Below are 13,786 nucleotides of genomic sequence, written 5' to 3' on the forward strand. Positions count from 1 at the left end.
TTGGTGCCACTTTAAAACTCTTTGTCCAAACCATTTAATGTCCACATTTTGTAAACCTAGGCCTAAGTCAATATGTCTCTGTTCTGCATACATGTTCAACCAGAAAACATAGCTATGCCCTACGATTCACACTAGCATTTTGAAGGTATGGCTGGGAGGTATGGATAGAGGTCTGTAGCTCAAGCTCATGCAGTCCGTTCCTAGAATAAGCGATATGTTTAAAGATGGGGAACTACTTTTTTCCCCTACAAAACGATAACTGATTGGGTGATAAAAAGCATTGTTTACTAAAAAGTAGGGTGCATATTAGTTTGTCAAAAGCATCTTTGTCATTGGTTAATAAAAAGCAGTTTGAATGTAGACTTCATATGATAGGATAAAATTTGCTCAGTTCAACCACACCTGCTATTTGTATTTGGAAGGCACTGTTCGAACTTATACCAATGGTGATCTTTTAACCTAAAGGTGTGTTATGTGTTGGAGAAAATGTTGCAAAAAAATGTTGGCACGTTTGAAAAAATGATGAACGTTTAACCTGCAGGTGTTGTAGAATGTTCTAGAAAGTGTGTTGATAGAATACGTTCGACGTCTCATCTGTATGTGTTATTAACTATTTTTTTAAACTGTTTATATGGAAAGTTCAAAAATAACCAATAGAGAGAAGTTTTGCAATTTGAAAAAATCAAGGAACTGTTCTGATTTGTTCTTTACATGTATTTATGGTGGAGCAACAGGGAAATTGTGCCATTACTGGTTTCATTCTTGATGAGAGCGGTGCATTGCATGTACTGTTTGACAAGGAAATAATTACATGCTTTTGTGATATTTGGAATCTGCATACCAAATACGAACGTAAGTTAAATTATGCTTAGTGTGGAAATAATGGGAACGGGGTAAGAGTCGAAAATTCCATGTTTTATTAACTTAACAAAGATGGAACAAAAACCAGAAATGTTATGTGGACAATTTGTGATGTAATTTTTTATACTGAGAGGTAGATTTCAATATCAGTGAAGACTTGTGTGTTACGGGAAGCTTTGGATTTTGGTGTTGTTATCAATTGGAATTTGTTGTGGGACTTTTCTTCTCTGTACTGAATATAAACAGGCTTTTAAGTGGGCTGGGTCTTAGCTGTGCTGTACACTGACGTGTCTTTCAGATTTCTGCAATTTTTTTATTCCACTCAAAGCTGTGACTATACGTATATTAAATGAATCGTAGAATGAAAGTTTAGGAATTACTCCTCTGTTGATTCTTGTCATCTCACATTCTCCATTTTGTGTACCCGATAGTAGTGTTTATAAAAATTATAAAAAATAAATATTAGAGCTTTATCCAGTATAAAAATAGTACTTATACTTTTATTGGGGTGTTGGTGGGATCTGTAGTGTATAGAGAAGGTTGTAATGTGTTTGTATTGTATAAAAGGGACGTGACATATGTTTAAAAGATTATATGGTCTTAGGGATAAGCTGTCCCTCTGTGAGTCCTCGGACCCGCAGTTGTACCTCTGCAAGCCAACACTGGAAATATATTGCAGCTCTCTCTCTACGAGATACCTCCTTCACGTTCCCTCTGCCCACAGCACCATCCCGCACCTATCCCTTTACAAGTTGACTGCCTGCACCTCTCCCTATACTAGTCGGCCCCCAGCTGTTCCTGTGTGAGCCGGCCTGCAGCTCTCTCTCTACGAGCCAACAAGTTGTCTCGCCGATCTTCCTCTACGAGCTAGTCGGCCCGCCCGCAGCTGTCCCTCTGCCAATGACCTGTTGGCTCGCTGCTCTTGCTGTGCGAGCCGTCAGGTCCCAGTTGTACTTCTGCAAGTCAACAGTGGAAATATACTGCAGCTCCCTCTGGAAGATACCCTCTTTACGCTCCCTCTCCCCACATGACGGTCGTCCAAATATGCGAATGGCCCGCACCTCTCCCTATACCGGTCGGCCCGCATCTGTTCCTCTGTGACCTGGCCCGGAGTTCTCACTCCATGAGGCAGGCTGTCGGCTTGCAGTTCTTATTGTATGAGCCAGCCCGCCGGCCCGCAAATGTTTCTCTGTGAGCTGGCCTGCAGCTCTCCCTCTATGAGCCAGTCAGTCGGCTTCCAGGTCTTTTGTCTACGAGCCAGTCCACCGGCCCGCAACAGTTCCTCTGTGAAACGGCCTGTAGCTCTCTCTGTATGAGCAAGCAAGTTGGCTCGCAATTTTTCCTGTATGAGCTAGCCTGTCCGCCCGCAACTTTTCCACTGTGAGCCGGTCCGTAGCTCTCTCTGCATGAGCTACATAGTCGACTTGCAGGTGTTCCTCTATGAGCCAGCCCACTGGTTCGTAGCTCTCCCTCTGGGAACCATTGGTGGGTTCTCAACTCTTTCTCTGCGAGCCAGTCCGCAGTGGAACCTCTATAAAGGAATATTGGAATATTATTTCACCCTCTTGAGGCGGAAGCCGGGAGGTCCTCTCTCACTCGTTTTTAATTCTGTGTGTTCATAACTCTGCCACCATCACCCTCGCTTGATTTAATAAGAGTTTTAGTGTTTTTACTCGTGTTGCCTTTCCGCTTGATTAATAAGCGTTTTACCTGGCAGACACTCCAGCCTCACCTCTCTGCTGCTCGGGCCCACTCTCAGCTGAGCATTGACGCCGAGAGTGTGATCCCGGGGTGTCGAAGCCTCTACAGCGGCCATCTTGGGTGCGACTGAGCGCTCTGGTGCGCTCTAGCTTCCTATAAAAGGGGCATCTTTCGTTTTCTGCGCCTTAGCAAGCTGTGCTTATTTCACCCTCTTGAGGCGGAAGCCGGGAGGTCCTCTCTCACTTGTTTTTAATTCTGTGTGTTCATAACTCTGCCACCATCACCCTCGCTTGATTTAATAAGCGTTTCAGTGTTTTTACTCGTGTTGCCTTTCCGCTTGATTAATAAGCGTTTTACCTGGCAGACACTCCAGCCTCACCTCTCAGCTGCTCGGGCCCACTCTCAGCCGAGCATTGATGCCGAGAGTGTGGTCCCGGGGAGTCGAAGCCTCTACAGCGGCCATCTTGGGTGCGACTGAGCGCTCTGGTGCGCTCTAGCTTCCTATAAAAGGGGCATCTTTCACTTTCTGCGCCTTAGCAAGCTGTGCTTATTTCACCCTCTTGAGGCAGAAGCCAGGAGGTCCTCTCTCACTCGTTTTTAATTCTGTGTGTTCATAATTCTGCCACCATCACCCTCGCTTGATTTAATAAGCGTTTTAGTGTTTTTACTCGTGTTGCCTTTCCACTTGATTAATAAGCGTTTTACCTGGCAGACACTCCAGCCTCACCTCTCTGCTGCTCTGGCCCACTCTCAGCCGAGCATTGACGCCGAGAGTGTGGTCCCGGGGAGTCGAAGCCTCTACAGCGGCCATCTTGGGTGCGACTGAGCGCTCTTGTGCGCTCTAGCTTCCTATAAAAGGGGACGGCCCCCCTTCGCGTAGCGGACGCGAGTGGCGGACACGCCGGACTCACGCCGGAGTCGTGCCAGAGTCCTGCCCGCCTGCGCCAGTCCGCGCCAGGCCGGGCCCAGGGACCAGTTACCCTGTCCTTCCCACGCCTGGCCCTGCCACTTACTCGCGCTCCTCCCTTCTGCAATTAAATTACGCCATGACCCTACCCAACTCCCTGTGCAAACATTCGATAGACCCTTCACATAACCAATATCACTGCCGACATTGTCCCTATCAACTGATCAAACCGGTAGAGATTAGGCAGAAACAAGCCCACAAAGTCAATATGGCACTATTGAACTGCCGCTCCCTGCCAAAACATGCCTCTGAGATTTCATTTCTCCTGCAGGACGCGGCACTGGATGCTCTGTTTCTTACTGAAACATGGTTAGGACCCAGTTCTGGCCCAGACATTGTCCAGGCCCTGCCCCCGGGCTACTTAATCCAGCACCTCGATCGAACAGGGAACGTAGGTGGTGGGATCGCTATTCTCTATAAGGATCATTTAGTCTGTCGCTTCTTAGGCAGCCCTTTACTTGACTGTGAAAACGTCCATTTCTCGATCACTCTCTCACCGTCAGCCTCTTTCATGGGGCTTCTAGTTTACCGTCCCCCAGGATCCCTAGGACAATTCCACAGGACACTGCTAGAAACGGTCGTGAACCTCACCAGCTCAGCGTCCAATTTCACCATATTGGGAGAACTGAACCTTCATTTCGACGATCCACACGACACGATAGCTGCGGATCTGACCCAAGACCTAGAGACATGCGAAATGGTTCAAAGAATTCAAAAGCCCACACATATAAAGGGACACTTGCTTGACCCTATTTTTTCCAATATCACCGATTTAATTACTTTACACCCGAACCCCGTCCCATGGTCAGACCATTTCATCTTACCCTTCACCTGGATCTTCCCTCCCCCAGCCCCGGTTAAACCTTTTAGTACTGAACAGACAAGACACTGGTCAAAACTCAAGATAAATGAATGGTCGGAAGCACTAAGGATCACCTTACCGTCCACTAATCCGGACATCAATATAGCAAACTCAGAGTTCAACCAATGGATAGAGAACTCACTGGACGCCACTCTCCCCAGGAAATCCGTAACTCAAAAAAGGGGATCCATCAATCATCCTTGGTTTAGTCCAGAGCTCCGAAATCGTAAACAGAGCTGCAAAAAAGAGGAGAGACTATGGAGGAAAGATTTCGATCTAGAGACAAAAACTAAATATAGAGCCTCCATCAAAGCTTATAAAGCTGTGCTAAAAGCCACAAAAACAGCTTTCTACGGCGAGAAAATTATTGCATCCCCCAACTCATTGAAAGAGATCTTCAGAATTTTCAAAACTCTGCTGAAACCCCCTGCCCCCCCCCCCTGGCCCCACAAGCATCTGGGCCTCGCTATGAAGAACTGGCACTCTTCTTCCACACTAAAATTCAAAACATTCTTCTGTCCCTCCCACCTATCACTACCCACGATTCACCTCTGCTACCTAAACCCCTCCCCGAAGGTTGCTCCCCCGAACTCTCTTCTTTCGCTCCGCTCACTAAGGAATTTTTACCCTCCCTTCTCAACTCAATTAAAAGCGGCTCCCCCTTTGACCCTGTCCCAATTAACACCTTGAAGCTAGTCCTGCCAATCATGGAGTCTCCAGTTATAAACCTGATTAACACCTCGATTGAAACAGGCACAGTCCCACGGGACTGGAAAATGGCCATGGTCAAACCGCTGTTAAAAAACCCAACCTTGACCCTGGAGACCTATCCAATTACCGCCCCATCTCCCTTCTCCCGGGCATTAGTAAATTGGCAGAAAAATGTATAAATCATCAACTGTCTTCATTCCTGGAAGCCTCCAATTTACTCCATCCCTCTCAAACAGGCTTCCGCCCAGGTCAAGGGACGGAGACAGCACTTTTCAAGGTGGTGGAGAGTCTAGGAGGATCCTGGACACAGGTGGCATGGTGGCCATCATCCTCCTAGACCTCAGCGCCGCTTTTGATACGGTAAGTCACCGTATCCTTCTAGCCCACCTAAATGAAATCGGAGTTTCGGGAAAAGCTCTTTCTTGGCTTGAATCCTTTCTCTGCGAGAGGTATTTTAAAGTATTTGAAGGAGACTGTCACTCCTCGCCACTACCCCTGCAGTGTGGGGTTCCACAGGGCTCCTCCCTTAGCCCCTTTTAATGTATATATGTCCCCCTTGGCTGAGATAGTGGCTCCTTATGGAATTGAACTCATCAGCTATGCTGATGACACTCAGCTCGTGGTCTCCCTGAATCAGGCTGATCTGTCCCACACGAGTCTGAGTGACTGTCTTGAAGAGGTATCAAAGTGGATGGGCCTGTCCCAGCTAGAACTTAATAACCAAAAGACCGAATTGATGTTACTGGGCAGGAAGGCTTCATTCAACTCCCCCACTCTATGGCCCTCTCTATGGGTGCCAGTCCAACTCCAAAAAGCGTGATCAAGAGCCTGGGCTTTTGGTTAGACGATGATCTTACATTCAAAGCACAAGCCAGAAATACTGCGGCTACCTGCTTTGGTTTGCTAAAATCTATACGTAAAATCCTCCCTCAACTTCCTGACAGAGCTAAAAAAATCTTGGTCCAAGCCATGATTTTGTCAAGGCTGGATTACGGTAACGCGCTCTACCTGGGAGCTCCGGTCTCTGTGATCCAGAAACTACAGGTAGTGCAGAATTCTGCCGATAGATTGCTGACGAGCACTAACTACCGCTCATCAGCCAAGCCAGCGCTGAGGTCACTCCATTGGTTACCTATAAAAGAACGGGTACACTTCAAAGCCCTATGCATCGCCCATAAAAATCTGCAGGGCAAAGGCCCCCGATCCTTGCCAATCTGATCAAACCACACAAAATCACCAGAAACCTCCGTTCCAATGATCTTAGCCTGGCACGAGTCAGAAGAATCAACAAGGCTCGTACGGGTGGTCGTCTCTTCTCTTACAACTCCTCAAAGTTGTGGAACTCTCTGCCCTCCCTCTTCGTCAGGAGCCTAATCATCTTTCCTTTCGTAAAAAAATAAAAACTTGGCTCTTTCCTATAAACTAATGATTCCTGACCCCGTCCACCTCTGACCCTTTTCTTGTCAAAGCTGCAAGTGCTGGGATGCCTCCGGGTAGCCATGCGCTATAAAAGAGTTATTTCATTTCATTTCATTAATTTCATTTCATTTCATTTCATTTCATGTCTCTCTGCGAGATAATCGCTATACGCTCATTCTCTCCACATCACTGTCCCACACCTATCCCTTTGCAAGCCAACAACTCACACTTTTCCTTATAGTAGTCGGCTTGCAGCTGTTCTTGTGGTGGCTGGTCCGCATTTCTCCTTTTGCGAGCCGACGGGTCACTGCTGATGCTCTATGAGCCAGTCCACCGGCCTGTAACTGTTCCTCTGAGCCGGCCCGCAGCTCTCCCTGTACGACCCAGTTAGTCGACTCGCAGGTCTTCCTTTACGAGCTAGTGCACCAGCTCACAGCTCTCCCTCTACAAACCATAGTTCGGCTCGCAGCTGGTCTAACCAGCATACATACTACTACTTCACTTCTCTAATTACCCAGGTCCTACCCATGCAGTCTAGGAATCCCCGTCAGTCCTATGCATTTCTCCAATCAGCCATTCAACACTATCTACTTATGCTATCACTCTGCCAGTACCTAAGCACTTATACATGCACTATGCACTCTGTTTGCAGCACTGTTATTTTTTTAGTTAGTAGTTATGTAGTTATGGAATGACCTAGCCGGTAATAGAAGTACAGCTACAATATTCTGATCATTCTGATTATTGCTAATTTCTAATTATAATGTTCATTAAATCTATCTTTTTTTCTGTGTTTTTCAATTATTATCCCATTCTCAACCTGGTGAAAACTGCAAATCTCACCACTTTTCCATCAATACCGTCTGCCAAAATAATCTCCACAAATGAGAGCCATAACTAACGCTAATTATATGCAGAGAAGGCTTTGCCGTTGAAAAAAAACACGAAAACACCACTTTTTCATATTTTCAATGACCAGCCAAATTACAATGTTATGTGCACTATCTATGCACACCTCTAACCAGCTACATACTATTGGTACACTGGTGTTAATACCCATTTAGTATGCATGTAGTGTAGGAATCCTCCTGTCTGTCCCATGTAGTTTTCTAATCACCATCCAGCACGATCTCCTTATCCTATCACTCCACCAAAATCTAAGTAATTATAGATGCACTCAGGCACTCTACTTGTAGTATTGTAATGTTTTAGTCACTAGCCATGTAATTATGGAATGATACAGGTTCTAATCATGCTGTTACAGAAGCAGATATATACTACTAATGCTGTGCTGTAGTATCGTTCACACTACTCATAGACTATCACAATGATGCAGGTAGTACTGTTCCATTGCAGAAATCAAAGAAGTAGTTTCTGTGTATGTATTTTTGTAATTATATAAGTGAATATTTTTATAAATATACATTTGAATATTTATATATAATTCTTATATTAACCAGTTTTCAAAACTTTTTTATTTTTTTACTGATATATTGCATGATTATTAGGAAATTAAGAAGGAAATACAATGACGGAAAAACAGCAAAGAAAAAGAAAAGAAAGAAAGGAGGTTTATTTGAAAAAAAAGGAAAAGAGAAATTAGATCCAGTAGTCAATCAGTCAAAATTAACTTTGCTCGGCTGATTATAGCCATCAAAGTACAAATAACAAAACAGGACAGATCAAATCTGAAACATAAAATACATAGATGTAAAATCAGTTAATATCCCCCGTCCTGTGAAAGTATGACAGACATTATATATTTTTTAAAAGAAAACAATAAAACAATTATTACTCTTCATAGAGTCTTGCTCTACTCAAAGGTCATTATCTACAGTAGATTAAAGTGCACTCCTTCGGATAACACAACACTTCATACACAAAAGAGAGGCCACCCGAAAGTCCGTGACGGGGGGAGTAAAAAAAAAAAAAAAATACAACCCACCAACACATAATAATTAGGCCAGGGAGTTAAGATAAAATTTGCCCATCTTGCTCTTGTCCAGTTTACATATAAGAACATAAAAATACATCTTTAATTAATATGGTTAAAAACAGAGTCCACAGAATGGTTCATTGGTAACCGATTCCTATACCTTATTGCCCCTGTTAGAAAACTAGCTACCCTAAAACAGACCATAGGTGACGCTAGCATTTGCAAATATACCTGCGCCGGCCTAACTTGTTCAAAGTTACAACCTCTGAGCAGAGGAATGATACATTTTCTGCGCAGTGAATTATAATATGCATAGGAAAATATTAGATGAAGGGTATTTTGGTCCGAAAAGTTATCACAGGGGCAGGGATTTAGTGTTCCTTCTTTGAATTACCCTTTGGGAAAGGCAAGGAGCCCGTGAACCATATTAAACCTAAATCTTGTTAAAACTAAGAGGTGGTATGGTTTGTTTATATAGGAGAAATACGGTTGCATCTGTTGACCCAGGCTCAGTGTGATAATTCTTTTCACCGTGGGTTTTTTCTATTCGTTCTCCTCCCTTAGTAACCTAAGTCTATCTAAGAACTGCTGCTTGAGGTCTCTTATTGCCGGTTTTCACAGTGCAGTCGGGCTCACAAATAATTCAAAGCAGCCAAGGGTTTCCATCTGGTCCTTAATATATCTAATCCATTGGATATCTAACACCTCATTTAGGACCAGATGTAGGTAATTCCGATTTACCTACTCTTAAATACCGAATCATACCCAATTGGTATTTAAAAGTAGGTAAATTTGAAGTGGGCAGATGTAGGTAATTTTAATTTCACAATTACCGATTCGGTAAGATTCGGTATTTACCGATTCTGTAAATACCGAATTGGTATTTCCCATTGATTCCTATGGGCCTTGAAGCCCATAGGAATCAATGGGAAATACCGATTCGGTATTTACAGAATCGGTAAATACTGAATCCTGGCAGGGGGAACGGGGTGTCACTTTGACACCCTGTAGCACCCCAATTGCAGGCTTGTGTGCCATGTGGCAAACATACATGCCCTAAGGGCATGTCTGTGTGTCACATGGCATAGGTGCACATGCACAGATGTGCATGTACACTGGATTTCGGTATTTTACCATCCAATAGGATTGGGTGGTAAATACCGACTCCTAAAGGGCCTGTGGCACTCTTGGATGTGACAGCTACATCTGGATTTACCGAATCGGTACATATACCGATTCGGTATTTTACCGAATCGGTAAATTTACCGATTCGGTAAATTTACTGATTCGGTCAAAATCGGGCCCCCTACATCTCAAAAACCAATTACCGGTCGGTAACGGCCGAAATCGGCCGTTACCGACTGGTAATTGGCGACCTACATCTGGCCCTTAGAGAGAGGTAATCTTTGATAATCAAGTGCTTAAGATTTGGATTGGGTTGTGCCCAAATTCTCAGCCAACACAGTAAAAGGGCAACCGCGATCTGGTCAGAAATAAAACCTACTACTAGCTCCTCGTGTATGTTAAAGATTGGCGTGGAAGCCGGAACCAACAGCAATCTGAACAAAAAAGTGTTTTCGGCCCCCTGGATTTCTATGACATCTGTGTGTCCCCAGATATCGCTCCCATAAGTCGCCATAGGGAGACACTTGGCATTGTAAATCTTCATAAGCGCAGGGAGTGGTTTTGATCCAATTCTTTTTGCAAAGTTTAAAATGGCACCCGAAGTTCTGGCTAATATATTCTTTTTGTGTGTTCGCTGCATGCACCATGAGCGCCGGTCATCAAAGAGAACCCCTAAGTATGGAAAAGTGGGGACTTTTACTAATTCTAGATCCTTGCAATAGAATTTGACCTTCATTGCCCTCCTTGAACCTATGGACATGGCATGTGACTTTTTAAAATTAGAAATCTATAAAACAGTTTAAAAGCGTTTGCAGCCCCCTTGCGGTCCTTGCCACCAACACTGCATCATCAGCATACAGAAGTGTGGGAATCGTTTTAGTACCTGCTCTAGGGATATTTTTACAGCTTGAAATCAGAGAATCCCCTAACTTAATATAGAGTGTGAACAGCAAGAGGGCCAAAATGCACCCCTGCCGGACCCCTCTTTTAACTACCCAGGAATTAGTCAAGCTACCATCTTCATTAAAGCGCACTGCCGCTGTTGTGTTTTCATGAATGGATGCCAGAAAAGAGATCAGGTCAGCCTCAAGCCTTATATCTTGGAGGGTCACACAGAGTTTTGATCTATTATCAAGGACGAAAGCCGAGGTTAGTTCCATAAAGTCCAGATGGAGATCAATCAATCAATCAATCAGAGTACTTGTAGTGCGCGCTACTTACCCTTGAGGGTCTCAAGGCGCTGAGGGGAGAGGGTGCTGCTACTGCTCAAAGAAATCGATACAAAAGGGGATGATGGACGGAGCGCTTGAGCAAATCAAACACTCACCCCCAGTCAAATGATCTGGGTTTAATCCATCACCATTCTTTAGCTCACTCCGCCACCCCAGATCAGACATGGCCATATGCAAATCAGTCTGACCCTGTGCCTCATGGGAACAGTCCAGCCCAAACTGCCAAAGCCATGTCTTCCCTGGACCGGAAATAAGCATCCTGGGACTGGTTTCTGGCATTTCAGCCGTCATCAGCCAGGCTAGCTTGAATTCAGTGGCAAAGTGAGCAAGGGACTCACGTCTGAGCATACCCTGCCAACTTAGGGCGAACAAAGCGATACAAAAGGGGATGATGGACGGAGCGCTTGAGCAAATCAAACACTCACCCCCAGTCAAATGATCTGGGTTTAATCCATCACCATTCTGTAGCTCACTCTGCCACCCCAGTTCAGACATGACCATATGCAAATCAGTCTGACCCTGTGCCTCATGGGAAAAGTCCAGCCTGAACTGCCAAAGCCATGTCTTCCCTGGATCGGAAACAAGCATCCTGAGACTGTTTTCTGGCATTTCAGCCGTCATCAGCCAGGCTAGCTTGAATCCAGTGGCAAAGTGAGCAAGGGGCTCACGTCTGAGCATACCCTGCCAACTTAGCGCGAACAAAGCGATACAAAAGGGGATGATGGACGGAGTGCTTGAGCAAATCAAACACTCACCCCAGTCAAATGATCTGGGTTTAATCCATCACCTTTTTTTAGCTCACTCCGCCACCCCAGTTCAGACATGACCATATGCAAATCAGTCTGACCCTGTGCCTCATGGGAACAGTCCTGCCCGAACTGCCAAAGCCATGTCTTCCCTGGACCGGAAACAATCATCCTGGGACCGGTTTCTGGCATTTCAGCCGTCATCAGCCAGGCTAGCTTGAATCCAGTGGCAAAGTGAGCAAGGGACTCACGTCTGAGCATACCCTGCCAACTTAGGGCGAACAAAGCGATACAAAAGGGGATGATGGATGAAGCGCTTGAGCAAATACCGTGAGGGTCTCAAGGCGCTGAGGGGAGGGGGTGCTGCTACTGCTCGAAGAGCCAGGTCTTGAGGAGCCTTCTGAAGGCGAGTAGGTCTTGAGTCTGCCGTATGTGGGTAGGGAGGGTGTTCCAGGTCTTGGCGGTGAGGTAGGAGAAGGATCTGCCACCGGAGGTCGTTCGTTGGATGCGGGGGACTGCGGCGAGGGTGAGGCTGGCGGAGCGGAGCTGGCGGTGAGGGTGTGGAAGCTGAGTCTGCTGTTAAGGTAGGCTGGTCTGGTATTGTGGAGTGCTTTGTGTGCGTGGGTGAGAAGCTTGAAGGTGATCCCCTTGTTGACGGGGAGCCAGTGTAGGTCTCTCAGGTGGGGGGTGATGTGGCTGCGGCGGGGGACATTGACGATCAGTCGGGAGGAGGCGTTTTGGATGCGTTGTAGTCGTCATAGGTGTTTGACTGGGATTCCTGCGTAGAGTGCATTGCCGTAGTCCAGTCTGCTGCTGACGAGGGCCTGTGTCACCGTTCTTCTTCTTTAGGTCAGGATCCACTTGTACATCCTGCGGAGCATGCAGAGGGTGTTGGAGCAGGAGGAGGAGACGGTGCTGACATGCTTAGCCATGGAGAAGGAGGAGTCGAGTATGAATCCTAGGTTGTGTGCATGGTCGGTGGTTGTTGGTGCTGTTCCCAGTGTGGTCGGCCACCAGGAGTCGTCCCAGGCTGAAGGGGTGGGTCCGAGGATGAGTACCTCCGTCTTGTCCAAGTTCAGCTTCAGACGGCTGCTCCTCATCCAGTCGGCGACGGCCTCATGGAGGTTGGTGTTGGTGGTGTGAGGGTCCTTGGTGACGGAAAGGATGAGCTGGGTGTCGTCGGCGTAGGAGATGATGTTGAGGTCCTGCTGGCGGGCCACTTGTGCGAGGGGGCCATGTAGATGTTGAACAGCGTCGGACTGAGGGATGAGCCCTTGGGGACGCTGCAGATGATGTCGGTGGCTTCGGATCAGAAGGGTGGGAGGCGGGCGCTCTGGGTTTTGCCGGAGAGGAAGGATGTGGTCCAGTAAAGGGCCTTCTCTTGGATTCCGACTTCTAGGAGGCGTTGGCAAACCATGTTGAAGGCGGCCGACAGGTCCAGGAGGATGAGGGCTGATGTTTCGCCGTTGCCTAGTTGGCGCCTGATGTTGTCTGTGGCGGTGATGAGGGCTGTCTCGGTGCTGAGGTTTCGTCTGAATCCAGACTGGGACGGGTCCAAGATGTTGTTGTCTTCCAGGTGACTGACCAGTTGCCTGTTGATGATTTTCTCGATGACCTTTGCCGGGAACGGGAGCAGGGAGAAGGGTCTGAAGTTCTTGAGGTCCTTGGGGTCTGCCTTGGGCTTGATTTCGGCATGCTTCCAGCTTTCAAGGAATGTCGCTGTTTCGAAGGAGATGTTGATGACCGTCCGTAGTTGGGGTGCGATGGCTGCGTCTGCTTTGTTGAATACGTGGTGTGGGCACGGGTCTGTCGGAGATCCTGAGTGGATGGAGTTCATGACCTTGCGTGTCTCGTCGTCATTGACGTTGGACCAGGAGGTCTGGTGGATGGCGCTGGTGGTGTTCGCAGGGGAGGTGGAGTCTGGGGTTGAAGCTGTCGTGGATGTCAGCGATCTTGCGGTGGAAGAAGATGGCTAGTGAGTCGCACAGTTCTTCTGAGGGCGGTATGTCATTGGCGCTGGGGTTGGAGAGTTCCTTTATGATGCTGAAGAGCTCTTTACTGTCGTGTGCGTTGTTGTCTAAGCGGTCTTTGAAGGAGGATCTCTTGGCTAATCTGATGAGGTGGTGATATCTGCGGGTGGCGTCCTTGTGGGCTGCGTGGTTGTCGGGTGTGCGTTTGTGGAGCCATATTTTCTCTAGTTTCCGTCATGCGCGTTTGGATGTCTGG

The sequence above is a fragment of the Lissotriton helveticus genome, chromosome 4_1, assembly GCF_964261635.1.
Source record: "Lissotriton helveticus chromosome 4_1, aLisHel1.1, whole genome shotgun sequence".
In the NCBI taxonomy this organism is placed as follows: Eukaryota; Metazoa; Chordata; class Amphibia; order Caudata; family Salamandridae; genus Lissotriton; species Lissotriton helveticus.